Raw genomic sequence first — 24,565 nt, forward strand, 5'->3', positions numbered from 1 at the left:
AGTCTGTTCAGTACGACTTCCCAGACGAGGAGATTCTGTATTTGAAAATGAAAGATTATGATGAGCCTACACTTGATGAAGGTCCGGAACCTGGTTCCAGATGGACGATGGTGTTTGATGGCGCTGTGAATCAGTATGGAAATGGAATTGGGGCAGTAGTCATTACTCCTCATGGCACACATATTCCGTTTACAGCAAGGCTAACTTTCAAATGCACGAATAACATGGCTGAGTATGAGGCATGTATTATGGGACTGGAAGAATATATTGATTTGAGAATCAAGCATCTTGATGTGTATGGTGATTCGGCCCTGGTTGTCAATCAGATCAAGGGTGAATGGGAGACGAATCAGCCAGGTCTCATTCCGTACAGAGATTATGCGAGGAGGATTTCAACGTTCTTTACTGAAGTTGACTTTTATCATATTCCTCGAGAGGATAATCGGATGGCAGATGCGCTTGCTACGCTTGCTTCAATGATTATGGTGAAGTATTGGAATGAAGTTCCCAACATTACCGTGATGCGCTTGGATAGACCAACTCACATGTTTGCAGTTGCAGAAGTGAATGATGACAAGCCTTGGTATTTTGATATTAAGAATTTCCTCTAGAACCAGGTCTACCCGCCTGGGGCATCTGTGAAAGACAGGAAAACTTTAAGAAGGTTGTCAGGAAGTTTCTACCTCAGTGGTGAAGTGCTGTACAAGAGAAATTTTGACATGGTTTTGCTCAGATGCGTGGATAGACACGAAGCAAACCTGTTGATGACTGAGGTCCATGAGGGTTCATTTGGTACTCATTCCAATGGACATGCCATGACTAGAAAGATGTTGAGAGCAGGCTACTATTGGCTGACAATGGAGTCTGACTGCTGCAAATATGTGAAGAAATGCCACAAGTGTCAGATTTATGCGGACGAGATTCATATTCCTCCGACACTTCTGAATGTGATTTCATCACCATGGCCTTTCTCTATTTGGGGAATCGACATGATCGGCATGATTGAACCAAAAACGTCCAATGGACACAGGTTTATTCTCGTAGCAATTGATTACTTCACCAGGTGGGTTGAAGCCGCTTCGTATGCGAATGTGACCAGGCAGGTGGTCGTGAAGTTTATTAAGAATCAGCTTATTTGCCGTTATGGTGTGCCAGATAAGATCATCACTGATAATGGATCTAATCTGAACAATAAGATGATGGAAGAGTTGTGCGCTGAGTTCAAGATTGCACACCATAACTCCTCTCCTTACAGACCGAAGATGAATGGGGTTGTTGAAGATGCTAACAAGAATATCAAGAAGATTATCCAGAAGATGACAGTCACGTACAAAGATTGGCATGAGATGCTGTCATTTGATTTGCATGGATATTGTACATCTGTCCGCACTTCAACAAGGGCAACCCCTTTCTCTCTTGTTTATGGCATGGAAGTTGTTCTTCCAGTAGAGGTGGAGATCCCATCAATGAGAGTCTTGATGGAAGCCAAGTTGACTGATGCTGAATGGATTCAGAGTCGTTATGACCAACTGAATTTGATTGAAGAGAAGCGATTGACTGCCATGTGCCATGGTCAGTTATATCAGCAGAGAATGAAGAAAGAATTCGATAAGAAGGTCAAGCCTCGTGTGTTCCGAGAAGGTGACCTCGTGCTCAAGAAAATCTTGTCTTTCGCGCCCGATTCCAGGGGCAAGTGGACTCCAAACTATGAAGTTCCGTATGTTGTTAAGAGAGCCTTTTCAGGCGGAGCTTTGATGCTTACAACAATGGATGGGGAGGATTTCACTCGTCCTGTGAATTCAGATGCTGTCAAGAAATACTTTGCCTAAAAAAAAATTATATAAAAGAAAAACAGAATAGCTCGCTAAGTTGAAAACCCGAAAGGGCGGCTTAGGCAAAAATGAGCGTCTCGGTGGAAATCCCGCAAGGGTGATCCAGGCAAAAATTAGAGACTTGAAAAAAAAGAATATTTGCATCCCGCTAGATTGAGTACCTCACCCTGGGGCAATCTAGGCAAAAATTAGGGATTTGGCAAGTAACTGCATCCTGACAAGACTTTCTGTTCCACAGCTGTGTTTTCATCAGAGATTCTCGATTCGTCGTTAACTGAAGCTTCGAATACATCGAGATTCAAATTGGTAGAGAAAGGATCATTATGTTCAATGTAGCCCTCTTCCAATATATATCACTGATTTCAAATTTGTACAAATCTATGGAGTCTTGCCATTCGCAGACTACCATTCCATTAAATCAATTTGAGCTTTTATCCAATTATTTGCACTCTTATTTGTTTTAATTCAACAAATGTTTTGCATGTTTTAATTGATAAAAATGTCATTGTTTTAAACAAACAAATTTTTTCATAAAAATTGTTTTGAACAAAGTGAACATTCATAATGATGACAAGGATACTTAAGAATTTCTCAGTGCTCTCCCAAGGGTGGCATGATTTCCAACATGGTAATACATTTGTTCATATTCCTGGCATGGTTGTATCCTCTTTCTCCAGATTGTTATTAGGGTTGTTCCCTAAGTAGAGATTCTGTTGAGATTTTGTTCCCCAAGCAGAGTGTTTGTTGAGAACTTCACAATCCTCTCCAACAATGTTTCTCTCCCTAGCATGGGTGTTTCCCTTTTGGAAGATTCGGCAGTTGGGTTGATATCTCGGTACTTCGACTGTTTCCTCAATACAGTCGCCAGCGGAGTGTTGGCATGATATAATTCATTTATGCTATATCTCCCCATCAGAGCGTTTGTTGAGGTTTTCACCTCCTATCCCTTCAGCAGAGCAGTGATTATTTTCTTCTCAGCAGCTTGGTAGTTTCCTCTTGGGAGGTTCAGCATTTGGTGGTTGATCCCCAGCTCTCCTCCTCATCCCCAGTGGGGCCGCTAGTAGATTTGTGGTATGATGGATTGTATCTGTGATGTTTCCCTACAGAATCCCCGCCAGAGTCGGTATCCCCAGTTGGGTCGGTTGGTGATGAAATTCTAGTTATCAGACGTTGGATGTCACACTGGTTGTTATGACATCCAATTCTGCACAGACAGGGATTATGCAGAACTTAACAGTAAGTGCAGTAAATAACACAAGTAATTGTTCACCCAGTTCAGTCCAACATGACCTACATCTGGGGGCTACCAAGCCAGGGAGGAAATCCACTATTAGTAGTATCAATTCAAAGCTAAACTCACCCGTTTACAACTTATCACTTAATCCCTACCCAATGCAATTTCAATCTTAACCTAAGATCAGAGTTCCTACTCACTCCCCCTCAATCACCTCAGTGATTACTATCTTTAAACAATATTAAAGACAAGTTGAAGTCACACTTCAAACAACTCTTGATTGTGCTTCACAGCTTTAATCAAGATACACAGCACTCACGCTTAAAAGCTTTGAGTGATACAACACTTACAACTCAATGAACACCCTATGCCAAAGCTATCATCTACTTGATAATGACTTGGCTTACAAGATACGTCTAATACAAGACTCACACAAATACAGCAGTGAAGTATGATGGACACACAAAATCTTCACGCCTCAAAATCCCCGACACTGAATGAAGGAACGCCTTCCTTTTTATATTGCAGTACCCTGGGCTTTTGCACCTGTATTCTCCTGAATTTAAGGTCACGCGAGTTCCCATAAATTCAACATTTAGGTTACTAACAAATAGGCTATTTGTTAGGTTCATCGAATGTAGCTTGGTTGTTGATTTCCTGGTTTTTCTCTAAGCTGTTGACTTCCTGAAGAATAGCCTGAGAAAAAGCTGAAACAGAAAACTGAACAACCTACAATATAGCATATGCTGTCAGGCATGAATGTCACGACATTCAGCTTGACATCAAGGTCCATATGCTGAGTCTGTTTTTCCAGAAAGCAGACTGTACAATTTTGCTGACCTGTACATGATCAAAATGACCATACTACAGTGACAACTTACATTAATAAATGTCAAAGTGTCCAACTTAACATTTACACAATTGGCCTTAAGTTAGTTCTGTTATTCTTTTGAAGAACAAACTAAGTTACATGCTGAAGTATAGCAGAACACCACTCTGTCTAATCTTCAGCAGCTGCTGTCAATGATGAATGTCATAACATCTAGTTTGACATTCAGTCAGTAGGCCTTATGCCAGGTCTGGTCTTTCCTTGATAACCAGACTGGAAATAGATACTAAGTTCTGACAGAACACCTGCTGTTCTATTCCTTAGTATCTGTTGACAGGTATGAATGTCACAACATCCAGTTTGACATTCAATAAATCCTGTGTTAGCTAGTCCTGCAGTAACTACAATGTGGTCACACATACATGTCATGACATCAGTCAGGACATTAGTAATCATCTAGTGTTTTACCATATAATTCAGCCAATTAAACACCTACAGGTGATCTATCATCTTTAGATTTGGGTGATTTCCTAATTCTTTTTATCCCTAGTAGAGTGGCTTGTGGCAGAATCTACTTGTGTGATCTATTTTCCCTCAGTGGGTTTATCCCCAATGGAGCGGCTGACATTTCCCCAGTAGAGTTGCTTATGCGGCTAGATTCTACTTGCGTATTCTGTTCTCTTCAGCAGTTCTTGCTTATACAGCGAACTCTCGTTTCCCAGTTGATGCTGAGGATCCCCTGTAGAAATCTCGGGATTTCTCCATTTCCCCAACAAATTTTGTCTTTGTGGCAGTTTCTGCCTGTTGTGAACTTCTGTTCCCCGGTTGGGTTGAGTGTAGATCCACCACTCAGAGATTTTGTGATTTCTTTGATATCTCTGACCCTTTTGCTTTCCAGCAGATCTTTGTTTTTCAGCATATAGATCTCCAGCAGATTGGCTATCCAGTTGGTTCTTGTATTTTTTCCTCTGGAAGTGTAGTACCGGGAGTTCGATTCCTGGGCCTGTTTGTGTTAGACATGTCTGTTTTGTCAGCATTCATCAAACATAAATTACGCATATTCATGCATACTTTCAACATTCAGATATTCATGATTGCATTTTTTGCCATGTATCTTTTGTTTGTTGTTCCCTACTAACGGTGATATCGATCTCTCCAGTAGATCTTCCCAAGCAGATGTCGGGTGTCTAATCTCTCAATATAGAGTCAGCCCCATAAGCAGAAACTGTCTTTCCTTCTGCAATTCTCCCACTGAGATATATCCTTGTGGATGACGGTTGTTTCTGTTTCCTCCCAACACATATATTGGGATGGGTTTTCTCTATTGAGTTATATCCTCATTAGGACGAGTCTTGATTCAGTTTGCCTTTTTGGTTCGATCCTGAATTGACATTTTTCAACTGTCTCTTGTGCTTCCCTGTGGAATAAATGAATGAATTTGCCCAGTAACCGGCAATAGTTCTTTTTGTCCCCAGCGGAGTTTGGGCCTCTACCCAGTAACTGGTAGTTGTAAGTCCTATGTTCCCTTTTCCCTCTTGGCGGAATTTATGGTTATATACCTTTTATTCCTCAGGAGAGTGGTTGGTTTTCTACCCAGTACCCGGTAGTTATAAATCCTGTGTATACCTTTTTTTCCCTTTTGTGGAATAGGTGTTTGTCAACATTTTTGTTCCTCAGCAAGAGTCGTTGGTTTTCTACCCAGTATTCGGTAGTCGTAAACCCTATTGCTTTTTCTTGCTCCTCAGCAATTGGTGGTTTGTTATAAATCCTATTTTGTTTCCCCGTGCGGAGTTATGATTCTTTCATTCCCCACGCAGAGAGTTGTTGGTTTTCTACCATGTATTCGGTAGTTATAAATCCTACTTTTATCCCCTAGCAGAGGTAACCGTTGTGGTTCATTCTAGTTGATGAGGGATTTTGAGGTCTGCTACCCAGTATTCGGTAGTTGTAAATCCTATGTTGTTGTTGTCTCCCTAGCGGAGTCTGTGCTTTCTTGTGGATAATTGTCGTATGATAGCAATTTTATACCCAGCCAGATTTTTGGTCTTCTACCCCGTATTCGGTAGTTGTAAATCCTAATTTCTCCCTTTTATAGAGTTAACCTTGTTGTTCATCCTAACCGACGATGGTTACTCTTTGTGGTTATCTTCATCCAGTATTCGATGTTGATATTTCCTCTTTCTTCTGGATAATTGCCGGATGCTAGCAATTTTATCCTCAGTGGGTCCTTTCACCGTATGCCAGTGATTTGTTCCCCGGATCATTGATGTTTATCAAATGTATCCCTAGTGAGTTTCTCTTTCATTTACCCTTTGGCTTGGTAATGATTGTTGCTCCCTTTGATCGGTCATCTTTATATACCTAGTTTTGGTATCCTGATGCCTTTCTTTTCGATTGATTTATCCTTTGTTAACCCAGTAATCGGTTGTGGATAATCTTCCATGCGAGTATACTATCCACGTTCTGACGGTAATGGATAATATATCTCATGCACTCTTCAGTCGAAGCCTGTTGTGTTTCCCCAGTCGAGTAAGTTTCGTATTCCTTTGTGGAATCGAATATTTGTTGTCTCCTGGATAATTGCCGGATGCTTGCAATCTATCCCCTGTGAGTTATCTTTCGTTTACCCTGTTGTTGTTGGTATCGATTGTCTCTCTTTCTGGTTGGTCACCTATTATATACCCAGTAACCGGTATCTCTGGTGTCTCTTCCTTTTCGAGTATATTATTCACGTTCTGACGGTAATGAATAATATATCTCATGCGCTCTTTGGTTGGAATCCTTTGTTGATTTTCCCCAGCGGAGTAAGATTCGTATTCTTTGTAGAATCGAATACCCATCCTTTAACAGGTTTGTGTTTTGGATGATGAGTGTTTTGGCTTATATACCAATTCACGTTTTCGGTCGGTCACCTATTATATACCCAGTAACCGGTATCCCTGGTGTTCCTTCCATGCGAGTATATTGACTACGTTCTGACGGTAATAGATAATATATCTCAGGCGAGTATACTATCCACGTTATGACGGTAATGGATATTATATCTCATGCGCTCTTTGGGTTTTTTCCCAGCTGAGTAAGATTCGTTTTCCCGTGGCGGAGTCGAATGTCCATCCTGTAAGTCGATTTTCTTTTTCAAGCCCTCCTTTTGGGTGATGAGTGTTTTGGCATATATACCAATTCACGCTTCGGTCGGTCACCTATTATATACCCAGTAACCGGTATCCCTGGTGTTCCTTCCTTTCTGCTCCCTATTATGACCTTGGTCCCCTATGGAGTCAGATTTTCCTGAGTTGATGTACCTTTTTTAGGTCTTTCTCAGATGTTTGGTGGATTGATATCTCTCACCCTTATACCGGTCTTAGATATTCATTCTTCCTGAGCTTGTTGTTCTTTCGCCCAGTAACCGGTGTTTATATCACTTGTCTCTTTGAGTTTGTTACCCTTATACCGGTAACACCTCATCTTGCAGTTTTTCTCCAGGAGAGTCTCTTTGTTAGACATTCCCTAGTGGAGTTTCCGTTGTGATTTTGCCCTTTTGCTATATTGGCGTTTTCCCCAATGTATGCAGTTTTCCCCGGCAGGGAGGTTCTGTGTGAATCTTTTTCCCAGTCCGAGTCTGGATTTTCATCCGAATTATCCTTCGTGGATAGTTTGAGTCAGCTTGAGTCTTTCCATTGGATGTGTCTTCCTTTGGAACTCTTTTCCTCAGTTTGAGTCCTTTACTCCCCAGTGAGGTCTCTAGTCCAGTCGTGTCTTGTTCACGCAGTGTCAGTTTTTTCCCCTAATTCATAGTTGTGTCCTGCTCACGCATTTTTTTTTCTTATCCTCATGAGAATCCTGTTAGAGTCTCTGTTCCTGGTGAGTGTATTAGTCCGATGGATCGTCCTTTCTTTGTGGATTCATATCCCCCATAAAGGTTGTTTCTTTTGCGTGCATACATTTGCATCATGAGGTCTTTTAGGGACCAAAATTTGTCTCATTTCTGTTATTTAAGTCCATTCTACCGCGTCGAGATGAAAATTTTAACCTTCACTTCTCCGGCTAGAATGACCTTAAATAGGGGCATCTGTAAGACCCCAATTTTGCCCCTAAGATCCCTCATGGCATCATATCATAACATTGCATTGCCTCAAGGATCATTGGACACCTTGCTTCCTTCCCTATGGGTTGGTTATCTTTTTGAGAGTGGTTCTTGATCACCAAGCATTCCTTGCATTTGTATGTCATTGCTTTTCTTTTAATCATTAACCAAAAGTACAAAAATATGTCATCTAACCTTGGTCTTGCAGATGAAGCAATCAACAGGTTAAGGCAATCCAAAGGCAGTCACTGAGCAATAGATGGTGGTCATTTTTTGAGATTTGGATCCCACAATCATTATCAAGAGTTCATATGAGCTATGATGTTATTTTGAAGCAAAATCCCAAGTGGTAGAAGCTTGAATTTCATCAGAACATTTCCCAGTCAACTGAAGGCCTAGAAAGTCAACTGCAAGGTCAACTGTGGATTTGGAGGTGGGAAGTGATTAGAAATACTTCATTCATGTTCAAACGAGTCTCATTTGACATTTCAAACACTCACATTGAAGAATTTAGAGTCAGGTCAAAACTTTCCAAAAATAGCAAGTGACCTATAATTTGAACTTTCCAAAAATGGAAAGGTTTTGGACCAACTTCAACTCAATATTACATCATCAAGGAAGCTTCAAATGAAATTTTGTTGAACATGAAAGTTGTAGATCTTTCTCTCCCATTTCCAAAAAGTCCAAGATCATCAATTTCTCATATGTGGTTGAAGAGATATGATCAAAACATGGCAAAGTATGCTTGGAATTTCAAATGGACATAACTTTTCAACCAAAGCTCCAAAATGGGTGGTTCTTTTTGCTAAATTCTCCTCATGACCTCTAATTTCCAAATCATGCATCACATGACATGAATTATCATCATATGAGCACTTCTTATTCCATTGGCGTTTTGGAGGGAAATCTTAAAATTCAAAATTTGTGCATTGTTTGAACATTTTGCCATTACCAATGGGTTTAAAATTTGATTTTAAGTGAAAATGAAGGGAATTCGTGCACTGTTCACACATGCATTCCATGCATAAGGTGAAAAACCATTTTTTCACATAGACCTCATTTGGTTAATCTCACTTAGCATTTGGTTTAAACATGATTAGAGAATGATTAGCAAAGCATATATAAAGAAAACCCTAACTGTTTTCAAGAGATAAACATTCATTTTTCAATCTAGATCAAAATCTCCAAAAAAATTCTCTCAAACTTTCTTCAAAATTCTTCACATCCAAGCCATTTCTACTGGTTGATTCTTGATCCTGAAGAGTTCTTGAGCAAGTTTGGACGTGGAACCAAAGCAAACCGTGCCCGTTTTGTTCATACTCAAAGCTTGGAGCATTAATGGTGATTTCAAATTCTGTTGAGATCGTGTGCAATTGAGCTTCATTCTTTCTTTCAATCACCTATACAAGCATCATAGAGGAATATTGAAGCTATCACAAGCCTTGAATCAAGCCAAATCCAGTTTTGCACTTCAAGAGGTTACAAATCGAATCTCTTACTTTTGAATTTCCTTGCCACGATGTTGTAGATCTAAGTTTGCTGATCATTCTGAGCTTTGAATCGTGCAAATTGGTGCTGTTTTGAGCTAGATATGAATGATTGAAGTTTTGATGATTGAATCTTATTTTCTTCAATCCGTGCGTGTTTGGTTGTTTTTGCATGAAATAATTGTGGATCTTTGATGTATGTTGAATGCACTACATGATGTTGTGCTTGATTTCAATTTCTGGACATGTTTCAGATTTTCTGGAAAATCCAGATGAAGATCATGATGATCTTCATCTTCAACCTTGATGTTCATGCATTTTCCAGATTTGCTGCGGATTTGCTTCGGATTTGCTACGAAAATTCAAATTAGCTATGAAATCTTTTGGCGCGCTAGGGTTTAGGCTATACGATGTCGTTTTGAGTGCGCGATACTTTCAAATTGTGTCTGATTTCGATTCCTGGCCGGCGCTTATTTTCAAATGCTTCATTATTTTCTCCTTTTCCCTCCTTATTCCATATGTTATGCTTCTCATGTTTTTTTAAATTTTCTCATCTTGTAAAATTCATATCAATTTGAAAACTCATCCAAAAATTACCAGGTTTTTTGCATTGTGATCCTTGTTCTCTCTAGATTTTTATCATCATAATTTTACAAGTTGTGCTTGGCTGGATAATTTTTTGTGCTAGAATGATTGAACATGTGTCCTTACTTAAACTTTCCTTGGTTATCATGTTGTTAAATGCTTGATTCTCATCCAATGAATGTGAAATTTTGCATGCTATAACTAGACACACAGCTTGACATTTTGGTGTTGATTTGGCATTTTTATCAATTACCAATTTTGTTTTATGATTGTTCTAAGTCGGTGTGACAATTTGTGTCACACCTTTTGATGTCCAATTTGTATGATGAGTTTGCCATGCCAAATGATGTTATATGCTTCTGATTTTCTGTGTGATGCATATTATGAATGTCTTGATTGATCATGAATTTTCTTGGAATTATTGGAATCATTTCTGATTTAATTAGCATTTTTCATGCTGGTTGATCACATTTGAGCTTTAAAATTGCTTTGAACTTCATTTAATCATGAAATGCTTTTGGTTAATGATTTTGATATGAGACCTTTTGGAATGTGTCAACATGTGATTGAAGTTGATTCATGTTAAATTTCAAGTTCTGTTTTGAATTTTTTCTCCACCTTTGACCCTTGGCTTTGACCTAGTGCTTTGTTGCTTACCTTTGAGCTTTGATTTCAGGTTGAACATTCAAGTTACATGGTTAATGATGCTTCATCACTTGAGCATTGATGTTTGCCTTTGATTACTAACCTTTGTGTGTTTTGTAGGTTGATGTTAACTCATTTGAGTTTGACTTTTGGCTTAGACATTTTGTACATTGGGATTGTTGGTTGCTTATTGACTGTTGTTTGATTGTCTGAGTAATGTACAGATTTGTTTGATGTTTCCACGGGTACTTAAGTTGCTTTAAGTTCATTTTGAACTTTGCTTTGCTTGGTTGCTTAACCACTTAGGGATAATCCCTCTTCTTCATGTAGTCTGGAAGACCTATTGTTATTGGTAGGCACTTGATGTCGACTGATATCCTGGCATTAAGGAATACGACATTCCATAAAGAGGATTTGTGGTGCCAAAGCGAAGCGCATAAGATCTGAACATCGTTATCGTTGATCCTGAACCTCCCTGTGGAGGTAAAGGAACTGATGCTCCAACCTCACCCATAGTTGATATCGTTGAGGGTGCACTTGTCATCGGAGGCAAAGTTGCAACCTGTGAGATTACTGTTTCCGTAGTGGATAAAGTCCCTTATGGCACTTCATCTATATTGGAGTTCGACATTTTCAAAGTTTCTTGTGGCCTACTATATAGTTTGCCACTTCTAAGTTTCATGCAATTGCGTAACTACACTAGCACTGGTCCCACTGGGCATGCCATTTTGTTTACTGTGGAAATTGGTAAACAACCGTTGGTCCTCCCTAGGCCTTAAAACTAAGGGTTACTTGCAGGATCCACCAGTTGATCCTAAGACATGTGCTAGTGTGACAGGGTAACTTATTCAATTCGACAGACTATTAACTTTGTGAGAAACGGCTTCTGACAAAGTATTGAACAAGCACATGTTTTTTCCACACGAAATGATGAGGATGTTATAGACTATGGGTGAATCGTGACCAACAGAACTATAACATTCAAAAGACGTACACAACGAACACGATTTTGGTGAATTCTATTATCGTAATAGAATCAGTGTCGACAGTGTAGACGACAATGTAAAATGATAACTCAAACGTAAATGAAATTAAAATAAAATGTTCAATGGGAACAATTGAAAAATAAGGAAGTTGCATTGAAATAAATGTGGTAATTCACGTACATAGCACTCTTAAAAACTCTTGCTTCGTTGCGCTGGGAATGTGAAGTTTTTTACAAGTGATTTTGGTACAAAGTGAACACCCCGAATCCTCTATGGGATCCCCTATTTATACTAAACTAAAGAAACTGTCTACAAGCACAACTACTCAGAAATAACAGACGTCGTGCTACACGGTCTACAAACTGCTCCATATTTTTGGCGCTTATCCTCCTTGTAACTGCTAGTCATTTTGAATTTTAAACTTATCCCTGCTTAGGAATTTATGTCGACACCATCTCCTATGTGTCTGACACAACCAAGAATCTCTTAAGTCCCAATCTTCAGTTCAGTCGACAAAATGGATTTCGACCAAACATGATTCTTCTGTCGGTTTCATCTCCTGGTAACTTGTGGTTTTCCCAGCTCTTGCTTATCTTAGGCTCAGCTTTCTTTCAAACCACCCCTTGGTGTGGTATAATCCTTAAATTCATAAGGCACCTTCATTGATTACGCCTTCAACATGCCCTATAAATTTCTTATGGTAACACGGTGCGTCAGCTTGTCTTCAAAATAAATGAAGAGCAAAAAGTTAGACCACTGATCAAGAACTCGGAACAAAGCCTGCCTATGCATATGATGCACGCAATGCTTGTTCATATGATCTTTTTTTTCATCATAGGAACTTTATAAAGATCTATTTGGAAATGTTTGAAAAATATCGAACTTTTAAGACATATATGGAATACTCATAGCAATATAATATTAGGAAACTTTTTACACCGAAGAAGTAGTACAGTTTTGGTAACCAAATACAATACAAGAGAAAAGGAGAATAAACATCCTATGGAGCCCTAGAAGCAATCGTCCAAAGCCTTTGAGATCGGAAGATAAGTTGCACGAAGCCTCTCCACCTCTCTCTCATAGGCTGCTTCCATGTCGGCATTCTCCTTGGCGAGCTGATCATAGTTCCTCTTCCAAAACCTAGGACGTTTTGGGTGCCTAACACCTTCCCATTGCGTAATTAACCCCTTACCCAGATCTCTGATCTTTTCATTAGTTTTCTATGTGTAAAACTTCTTAGACTTTTGTTCGCTTTTTAGCCATTCCTTTGGATAAATAAAAGTGCGGTGGCGACTCGATTCTTTGTATGCTTTGCTTTTGGTTTAATCAATAAATCATAAAGTGACGAATACACCGCTACACCCATGTGGTTGGAAAATTGAGCAGTATTCCTTTGACGGTTGACACAAGGTGTGGAGATGGGCGGTGGTTGTGGTGGTTGATCCATGATAGGTATGAAAGGTGGTGGATGTGTTGTAGAAGAACTTTCTCCTTGTTCTTGTCGTTGTCTAGCTTGTTGCCTCCTTCGTCTCGTTCTGCTATTCAGTCTCCTTGCGGTTCTTTCGATCTCGGGATCAAAAAGAAGTTCGTCCTCCGGAATCTGCCCTCGCATAAAACGATAGTTGCACACTAAACCAAACAGATTAACAAGCACAAGTCAAAAATTCAAAAGTTAAAAATTAAGCAACTATCGCGATGCTCGCAATATCAATTCACAATCCCCGGCAACGGCGCCATTTTTTTGGAATAGGGTTTGGTATGTCGGCTTTTTGTTATCGTCTCCATAGGGATTGTGAGATATCGCCGTCGTTCGATAGTTGTTTTAATTCTTTACTCGTAGTAACAAGGGGGGTTTTGGTTTTAGTCAAGGTAGCTTGCATAAAAGTGTAAGAAAATGCGGTAAAAGTTTTGGGTTTTTCTATTTGAGAAAGATTGTCAAAGTTAGGGTTTGACGATCACTTTGCATGCATATGTTCGATCAATCAAACTTATAAACTCCTTTAGATGATAAACTATTTCACAAAGTCCTCCCAATGTATTTATCTCTAACACACATTGTGGGTTTTCCCATTTTGATCCATTGTTGATCTCTCACACAATCTATCAAAATGACAACTTTTTGGTTCAACTGTATGGTGAACAAAATCATTCATTACTATCTCTAGCTAACAAACAAGATTGGATGAAAACCTAGGTAAAGAGTTGGTAAACATCTCTCAATCATAAACCAACACAAAAAGTTATCGATAAAACAAAGCTTTCACCATATATTCATCATTAAAGAGTTTACAAATGAAGATCATCCCATATACACACAAAGCTTATGATCATCTACATCTAACCTTGACAAAATGAAGGACTTAGCTACTCATTTTCTTGGTAGCTTGTACAACAAGTTTCGGTTGAAGGTTGATTAACATCCAAGTCGAAGAATCGAGATTGGATGGGAATCCACCTTCTTTTTGTAGAATAATGTTAAGAGATGAAGAAAAATGAAGAAAAAGTGTTTCTAGGTTACAAAGTATGATCCCAAGAAAAATGCAGAGAAATATCTAAAAATGCTAAGTATCCTTTCAAAAAGTAGCCCCTGCTACTTATAGTACTGTTGTCTGAGCTGTCATGCTCGCTAGGCGAGCAGAATGGTTCGCCTAGCGAGCCACAAAATAGGCCACCTGAGGCACCTGCGCCAGAAGAATCTTCCAAGCCCTGTTTGCATGTTCGCTAGGCGAAGAAACCTTCGCTAGGCGAAGCCCACGCTTCCTCCTTCGCTCCAGCGAGTTTAGATGGTTTTGCTACTGGAATTGCTCGTTGGGAGCTCGCTAGGTGCTCGCCTAGCGAGTAAGTGCTAGCTGTGAATTTGCCCAAGTCTGGGAGTGTTCGCTACCTCCTTCGCTGGGTGCTCGCCTAGCGAGTTTGCTGACTTTCTACTGTAAAATTCTGGGGATGTTCGCTGGAAGCTCGCTGGGTGCTCGCCTAGCGAGCACTTCGCTACAGCACTCGCCTAGCGAGCATGCTGATGAATGCTTCCTTTCTTGGTCCCTTTGCCATCATTCATGTGCCTTTGTTTTCTATTCTTTCATGCCTAATTTCTGCACAATAACATACAAATTAAGGGTACCAAGATCATTTAACATTGTATTGCAAATCATCAAAGGCAAAGGCGGTTTCAAACACTTTAACGACAAAAAGGAGTGAAAGATGCCCACATTTGATAGCTCAAATAAGCACTTTTGGGCATCTAACAACCGGCAGAACTATAACATTCAAAGGACGTACACGACGAACACTCTTTTGGTGAATTCTATTATCGTAATAGAATCAGTGTCGACAGCGTAGACGACAACGTAAAATGATTACTCAAACGTAAATGAAATTAAAATAAAGTGTTCCATGGGAACAATTTAAAAATAAGGAAGTTGCATTGAAATAAATGTGATGATTCATGTACATAGCACTCTTAAAAACTCTTGCTTCCTCACGATGGGAATGTGAAGTTTTTTACAAGTGATTTTGGTACAAAGTGAACACCCGAATCCTCTCTGGGATCCCGTATTTCTACTAAACTAAATAAACTGTCAACAAGCACAACTACTCAAAATTAACAGACGTCGTGCCACACGATCTACAAACTGCTCCATATTTTTGGCTCTTATCCTCCTTGTAACTGCTAGTCATTTTGAATCTCAAACTTATCCCGCTTAGGCATTTATGTCGACACCATCTCTTATGTGTCTGACACAACCAAGAATCTCTTAAGTCCCAATCTTCAGTTCATTCGACATAATGTATTTCGACCAAACATGATTCTTCTGTTGGTTTCATCTCCTGGTAACTTGTGGTTTTCCCAACTCTTGCTTATCTTAGGCTCAGCTTTCTTTCAAACCACCCCTTGGTGGGGTATAATCCTTAAATTCATAATGCACTTTCATTGATTACGCCTTCAACATTCCCTATAAATTTCTTGTGGTAACAAAATGCCCCCCAGAGATGCCATTTCCGAATGTCAACTTTTTTGTGAGATAATGGCATCTTTGAGATGTCGACTTGTTCTTTACCGCTTCCACTTCTACTTAGTGGTACACATGTTTGTCTCACGCTGCTGACGTTATCTAGTCATGACAAACATCTCCTTTTTTCCTCGAGACACAAAATCACGTCTCCATCACTTCACATCTTTATGACGGAAACGTGTTTACTAACATAACTTCCTCTTCGCCTCCACGTGTCTGCAGACGCGGGAACATGGGCACATTTGTCAAAAAGGAAAATCAAGCGTTCACTATTCCTTTTCTTAGGGTTTAACTCTTATAAAACCATTGTTTCTTCTTATTCTTTCCTTTTTTCGCCCTCTGCTTCAGTAAAAGAAAACAACCTGCTCTCTGCTTCAGTGAACGAAAACAACCTTTCTTCTCCAAACCTTCAACTTCTTCCATGGCTAGCTCAAGCAAAAATAAAACACTTCCCTCTGCGGCAAAGCTCACACAACCACTCACCATTGATGGCAAGGAATATGTTCCTGAACCTCCCTTTGCTGAAGAAAAAGCCAAAATATGGTGTTCCCAGGTATTAATCCCTTTCTCCTTGTCTGACAAACCTTTAGCATTCTTAGGTCCATTTCAAGAAAATCGTCGTCCTGAGATAACCACGACAGATTCCTTTTTCCCCACCAGTCATCTTTCTGAACCTCTAGTTTCTTCCCAAAAACCTTTCTCCCTCCGTTATGTCGAACGGAATTTTAGGACTGTTCCTCCCAAGAACTGTCCTAAGTTTTGTGCTTGGATGGATCATTTAGAAACAGAAAAAATCGACCACTGGAAACGGATAGGTATATATACCCTTTTGCAGATTGCCCGTTGTGGCCCCCCTCAATCTTGGGGCATGTTGCTGGCTGCCCTCCAATTTTGGGACAGTTCGACCAACTCATTTCACACAAAGTGTGGCATGGTTACGCCGACACTCTTAGATATTGCTGCCATTACAAGCTTAAAACCGACTGGCGAAGTCTTCTACTGTGAAGTCGTAGCACCAATCTCTGTAAGGTTTGACGTTGGTAATTCACGCAAGCCAACATACAATAACTTTATTGATCATCTTGCTACATCTTTAGGCTCTGTGACCACTAAAGAACATGTGGCCTTTCTGACTCTTTTGTTGTCTCGTTTTGTGTTCTGCTCTAGATCGATGCAGATAGCCAAACATTTTGCTCTTCTGGAAACTCAGCTACACCAGGAGCGTGACATCGCTCTTGGCCAATTAATACTGGCCTCTCTTTATGAATCTTTATTTGAAGTTGTCTGCCAAATCAAACCCTTTGACCCTGAAAACTCAAAGAAGAAGAATATTTTGGCCCACGGTCCTTTTTGGTTCCTACAACTGTCGCTTAACGCCACTTTTTCTAAAGACATAATGTCACATGGGATGAGAAGGGTTGCGTGTCCCCTAGAAGAACGACATTTTTTTTGGAAGCGACTGATCCCTTTGACGCCCATCGACAAAACCTTTCTTGACGTCAAGGTGTTTCTCCTCTTGTTTACCATCATGTTGACTTGCGCCGACTTTCACCCTTCTATGGCTCCTTTCAGTAGTCGGACTGAAGGTCCTGAATGGCTCACCAGGGCTTCTCCTTCGACTAAAGATGAGCATAAAAATGAAAACTCCGGCACCAACCCTGGCCTAGTTGCTTACCAACCCAACATGGTAGCCAGACAATTTGGACTTTGTCAGTTTGTCCCCAAGTCCCTGTATTCTTATCTCGACATACTCACAAATATCCTTTGTGACCAACCCTGGAGTATGATCCAAGAAGATATTAAGGACCCTTTGGGAAAACCGACCAAGGCTCTATTCCATACCATTTCAACTAGCCTTCTTCTGCACCAAGGAATTTGATGATTGGTGGAAATCATATCTTGTTGCTTACGTTGGTGCTCCTGAGGCCAAATTATCTGAAATAACTCAGGCTCTTGTTTATTTGCAGGCGAAATCGACCAAGTGTAAGGCTCTCCATGCCAAACAAATTTAAGCTTTTCTGAACTATTTCCGAGTTGTGTATCGACCTGATAATCTTTGCCGGACCATCTCTTAGGCCACGTCCGAATTAAAGGAGAAGGTAATCGACAGGCTCCCAAAACTTAAAATCCCTAGTTACGCGAAAGACAAGTATCTTTACACCCTTCATTTCGGAAACATCAAATTCCCTCCTTTTCCATCTAGCCCATTGGCTTTGGCCTTTGGCAATTCAATTCCAGATTGGTATTATTGTCCCTTTTCATACGTGCAAAATGCTTATAAGAAAAAGGCCGACAGAGTGGTACCGACAAAGCATTATCTGCCCTACTACTCATGGCCACTTCATATTGATCCTCAATATGTTAGAGTGCTCGATTCCACACAAATTGGGAACACTTTTCTAGAAATCTAACACCTCCTTTTATTTGGATTTTGTCGCTTACATGACTTTCTATGTTTCTTTACAGCAATCCCCAGACACCCTGTGGATCACGTTTCAGCCAATGAACCTATCCTTTCGACACAAGAGACTCAGGTTCAACTCTGGCTGATTTTCCGTTTTCTTTTACTTTGGTATTTATCTTAATTGTCATTTCCACTCTTGCAGGCTGCTCATGAGAAGTCCTTTGATGATGATGAGCGACCCATTGCCCAAGTTTTGAAAAAACCCAGTTCTTCGGTATGCACCTATATGTAGCAATCTCACTCAACCCTGTGATTTCTCTAAGGAAAAAAATACGTGGTCTCTAACTTCATACTTATGTGCAGGGTCCACCCCGTTCGACAGATCCACCTGTCTCTGCTAACTCCAGGAAATCCGAAAAACATAAATGTTCTGCTGCCACAGGACCTGAGGTATTTCTTGTCGGCTCGTCTGATCTTCTGACTAGAATATCTGCTTATAACCTCTCTTCATGTCTTCAGCCGACTCCACAACCGACTCAGCCATCTTCTCAACACTCCTACAGATCCAAAGGCCACTTGGCCATAAAAGGAAGAAGCATGATTCTCCCTTTAGGAGTGGTGAAGTCAAGAAGAAAAAACACCACAAATTGCTCACTCCAGAGGCTCATTCTCTAGACGTCGACACTATTGTGGTCAACACGTCTATCCTTAATAAAGTCCCTGATCCAGCTGTGGGGACTTCAAAGTCGACCAGCACCCCTGCTGCTGTTGTCTTGGAGGAAAAAAATCTGGATGTCGTTCTCCCTACAACGACACAGGTAATCACTTGTTTTACTATCTTTTTCCTTGAATTACTGGACTTTTCTTATAAACATCTTTTTTCTCTTACAACATGTTGATGCTTCTGGTGAGCCATCTCACCATGTCGCAGACTATACTCCCTCGTCGTCGACTTCTTCTCCATCTCACCAAGCACCCTCTGTCGACACTGCTGGTGAGTTCATTGGCTTCCCTATCCAGATTAGTGATAGTGACTCTGATTCAGTCACTAGCCCTGCAACGCACACGGATTCCAGTTCGACTAGTTCTTCCTCTAGTCTTTCTTCATTAACCAGCCTTCTCAAAATACACATCTATCAACTACTTCCCCTTCATCTTCCCAAGGGCTGGCAATAAAGCCTTTTGCTCTAGAAGCAATTGCTAAGCTTTGTAGCCTAGTAAGATCACGTGACGCTTCTTCAGATTCTGAGCAGCTTCACCATTCTGGTAAGATGGGTTCTGAAGTGACAAAGGTCAAAGCTCTAATGGACAAGGTTCGTTTTCACGCCTTGAATCTAGATCTCCCTCATGTGCTTATGAGTGAACCTGTTGTCGGCCCATAACGCTTGCATGTGCTTGCCCAACTCAAAGAGCTTCACCTTTCTAAGTATGCTAAGTGTGCAATGGCCGCTTTAGAAAAAATTCTGGTTCCCATGCCGCGTCATCTCGACAACTTTAGGGAAAATGAACACCAGATTATAACTACAGAGGCCTTTGTGAAGGAGAAATGGGAGCTGGTGATGGAGGTCGACGAAGAGGTCACCAAAATGCTGGGAACGATTGAGGAGAAGAAAAAGGATTTGGCCTCCAAACAAACAAGAGCTACTGAGATACGCCAGCAAATTGATGACCTTCGGCGTCAAAATGCTGCTTTGGACAGTGAGTTGGAGTCAATTACTGAGGAGGAATTGTGTATTGTCGACAAGGTTATAAAGTCGGCCCAAGATACTGTGGAGCAAACCACCAACGATGCCTTGGTTGTAGCTGAAGAACTTTCCAACGTTCAAAACAAGCTTGAACAGCTTAAAGTCCAGGCCGACAACTTGGAACCTAAGTCTCTGCACTACAACCTTGAGCTTCAATCATTTCAATCTACATTCGATCAACTTTAATCGATTTTATTTTTTATGTAATATTTGAACAATGGCTCTTTCCCAATTTTTATGCCAATATTTTATTTTCCAGCAATGTGTATATTTAACTTTCTGTGCTTTTATAGCTGGTTTCAAACATAGTTTTCTCCAACCTGGTTTATTCGACAACCATTTAGCCTATCAAAATCTTGACCTCTTGAAGGAGAGGCCTATACATTTTTAAATATTTTTTATTTACCCTCAACATTTGCCTATCTGGTGCCAACTCTTCGACCTCGTAGGCGTTATTAGAGTAAACCTGCAAAACCTTAAATGGTCCTTCCCAATTTGGGGACCATTTGCCCAAAACTCTATCATTTCTATCCATAGGCAAGATCACTCTCCAAACTAAATCGTCGACAGCAAACATTTTTCCCTTCACCTTATTATTGTAGGCTCTGGCAACTTTTTCTTTCTGCCTTTGTAATGAATCCAAGGCTAACATTCTTTCCCCATATAACTCGACCAGTTTGTCTGCCATCATGCTCCAATAATCTTCAGAAGGTATTTCATGTTGCCTCTGGATTCTAAGTGCATGAACCTGAATCTCTATTGGTAACACTACGTCCTACCCATATACCAGTCGAAATGGAGTTGTTCCGGTTTCTTCTTTTGGCGATGTTCGACATGCCCACAAAGCTTGATCTAACGTCTTATGCTAATTTCTTGGCTTCTTTCCTACATGTTTCTTTATTAGGCTAATGATCACTTTATTGGCCACTTCGACTTGGCCGTTTTCCTGTGTGTAATAAGGGGTAGCAGTCAATAATTTGATTCCCATCTCTTTTATAAAGTCTTGCACTTTTCGACCAGTAAAAACTAACCCTTGGTCGGTTGTAATTGTTTCTGGATACCAAATATGCATATGATTTGACTTTGGACAAAGTCTATCACAACCTCTCGATCTGCATTTGTCAATGCTACGACTTCGACCCATTTTGTGAAATAGTCGATACCGACCAAAACATGTAAGAACAAAATTAGTTCTACAATATAATTACAAGATTTTGATGATAACAAAAGATGAAACCAAAAATGGCACCCTAACGAAAATTCTCTAAGTGTGCAGGACTCTGAACAGGTGCAAAGGAATCTGATTGTTTATCAGATACAGAATCTGATCAGATACAAAGTACCAGAAGATCAGAAGCATCTAAAGAAGAAGTGCGTTGTAGAAGTTCTGACTCTGAGCAAAACAAGACAGCAGAATACCAGAAGCTCTAACCTCCATTGGACTCAGTTCTGATGATCTAAAAGACCACTAATCTTAAAAGCCCTTACGTAACCTCAACGCATCTCCAGTTGACACAGAAACTCTGAGATAGCAAAGACTCTGATATAGATTCTTTGAATCCAGAAAGAGTAACGGAAAGAACTTCTTCAAAAGGAAAGAAAGTATTTTTAGAAAGAAGTTATTCAGGGAGACAAATTGGTTATGGCAAGAAACACAAAAGTAATGACATTGAATGCTCCTCAAAGGCCAATATTCTGTCATCACTCCAACGGTCCTTTCACCACTATATAAAGGATGGGATACTTCAGTGAGAAACACACAACAACACACAAAAAAACTCTTTACATTCTCTCTCAGTCTTTTCACGAGCTGTTGCTCATACGTGAAAACATTTATTTGCTTACTCTGCTGTAATATTTGCTTACCTTTAGAAGCACTCAATTACAATTCTATTATTGCTTACTTGCTTTTGTTCCTCAAGTGACTCTGCGTAGTCTGTATACTTGGAAGGACTAAGAGATCACTCTCTTAGACGTTTTGTTGTATTAATCTTTCAAGATTAGTGGATTAAGTCCTTTTTGAAGGCGAAATCACCTTGGCCGGGTGGACTGGAGTAGCTTTGTGTTATAAGCGAACCAGTATAAAATTTTGTGTGTTATTATTTTGCTAAAGTCTTTATTTTTCCAAAACAATTCAAACCCCCCTTTCTTGTTTTTCTCACCTTCAGTTTGACTCTGTTATTGATTTTCTAATCAAACACTTAACCGTGTAGAGAGATCCAGAACGAGAAAAACTATGGCCCATACAAATGAAAGAGACAGTTACAATGCTAAGCCTCCAGTCTTTGATGGAGAGAAATTCAATTACTGGAAAGATAGAATTGAAAGTTTCTTTCTAGGCTATGACGCTGATCTCTGGGACATTGTCACAGATGGATACAAACCTCCTGTAACAAATGTTGGAGTTGAAGTTCCCAGAAGTAAAATGACAGATGATCAGAAGCGCGAATTCAAGAATCATCACAAAGCCAGAACAATACTTCTCAATGCCATATCTTACAATGAGTATGAAAAAATAACCAACAGGGAAACTGCTAAAGATATACTCGACTCCCTGAGGATGACTCATGAAGGAAACTCTCAGGTTAAAGAAACAAAGACTCTGGCCCTAATCCAGAAATATGAAGCCTTCAAAATGGAGGATGATGAAGTTATAGAGGTAATGTTCTCTAGATTCCAAACTCTTATTGCAGGTCTCAAAGTGCTAGACAAAGGATACGCAACTGCAGACCATGTCAAAAAGATATTCAGAAGCTTTCCAAAGAAGTGGAGACCCATGGTCACAGCCTTAAAGCTATCAAAGGATCTGAACAACATCATCCTTGAAGAGCTTGTCAGTTCACTCAGAAGTCATGAGATAGAACTGGAGGAAGATGAGCCTCAGAAGAAGATCAAGTCTGTAGCATTAAAGTCTAGATCTGAAAAGCGCAAGTCTAATAGAAACAAAGCCTTCTAGGCCGAAACAGAAGATGCTGATGACTCTGAACTAGAAGAGTCTGACGATGAGGAAGAATTATCCCTTCTAACCAGAAGAGTAAAACAACTCTGGAGAAAGAGGAATAATAACTTCAGAAGACCAAGACCCAGAGGGGACCGATCAGACTCAATCTCAAAAGGTAAAACTAACAAAGATGTTACTTGTTATGAATGTAAAGAAACAGGTCACTACATGAACGAATGTCCCAAGTTAAAGAAAGACAGTTCCAGAAAAGAGAGCTTCAAGAAAACTTCCCTCAGAACCAAAAAGGGATTGATGGCTACCTGGGATGATAGCGAATCTGACTCATCAGAATCTGACTCTGATGAACAGGCTAATGTGGCGTTCATGGCCACCACATCCAAGAACACTTCAGATGAAGAATCTGAATCAGAAGAGGTATTTTCTGAACTCTCTCAATCTGACTTAGAATCATGTCTGTCTGAAACTCTCAGCTCATATCAGAAACTCAAACAAAAATTTAAAGCTGTAAAATGCGTTCTTGAAGAAACATTAGAAGAATGTGGAAAACTTGAGATAACGATTCTAGAACTAAAAGATGAAAACAGAATTTTGACATTACAAAGAGATGCAACAAAGAAAAATTGTTCAAAACTTGAAGAAGCGTTATCTCAAGCTCCACAAACTTCAAACACAATAATTTATAAATATGAAAAAGCTTTTCAAAAGTTTTTCAAAAATGGGATAGGGAGGAGTATAATGGCATCCATGATTTATGGAGTAAGTCAGAACACTAGAAGAGGAATTGGGTATGATCCTAATGAAGATAAAACTTCTACTAGTGACCAACCTAAATCTCCATTTTCATATCACTACACACACACACAAGAGCAACAATTTAATAATGCCAGAAAACCCAAAGTGGTAAGAAACTCTAGGAAAACTAATCACAAAGGACCCAAAAGACTCTGGGTACCAAAGGATAAGATTGTTTATGTTGCAGATATCCTATGTAGCAGAGTTAAAACACCAGTCATGGTACTTGGGCTCTAGATGCTCATGACACATGACGGGAAGAAAGTCTATGTTCCAAAGCCTGGAACTTAAAGATGTTGGATACGTAGGCTTCGGAGGAGATCAGAAAGGAAGGATCAGAGGCTCTGGAACTATTGGTAATGGTACTCTTCCCTCCATATCTGATGTCTTATATGTAGAAGGATTAATGCATAACCTGTTATCAATAAGTCAATTAAGTGATAACGGATATGATGTAATCTTTAATCAAAAAACATGTAAAGCCATAAATCAAAACAATGGTTCTGTCCTATTCACTGGCAAGAGGAAAAACAATATCTATAAAATAAATCTTTCTGACTTAAAAGAACAAAATGTGAAATGTCTGATGTCTGTTCACGAAGAGCAATGGGTATGGCATAGACGCTTGGGCCACATTAGCATGAGAAAATTATCTCAGATAAATAAACTCGAGTTAGTTAGAGGTCTACCTAAGCTGAAGTTTTCTTCAGATGCTCTATGTGAAGCATGTCAGAAAGGAAAATTTTCAAAAACATCTTTCAAAAAGAAAAACATTATTTCTACCTCTAAGCCTCTGGAACTTCTTCACATTGATTTATTTGGTCCTGTGAAAACAACATCAGTCAATGGAAAGAAGTACAGACTAGTCATTATTGATGATTTCAGTCGCTGGACATGGGTAAAATTCCTAGAGCACAAGAGTGAGTCTCACTCTGTATTCACTAGCTTCTGTTCCAAAGTGCAAAAAGAA

This window comes from Lathyrus oleraceus, chromosome 1, assembly GCF_024323335.1.
Source record: "Lathyrus oleraceus cultivar Zhongwan6 chromosome 1, CAAS_Psat_ZW6_1.0, whole genome shotgun sequence".
Taxonomy (NCBI): domain Eukaryota; kingdom Viridiplantae; phylum Streptophyta; class Magnoliopsida; order Fabales; family Fabaceae; genus Lathyrus; species Lathyrus oleraceus.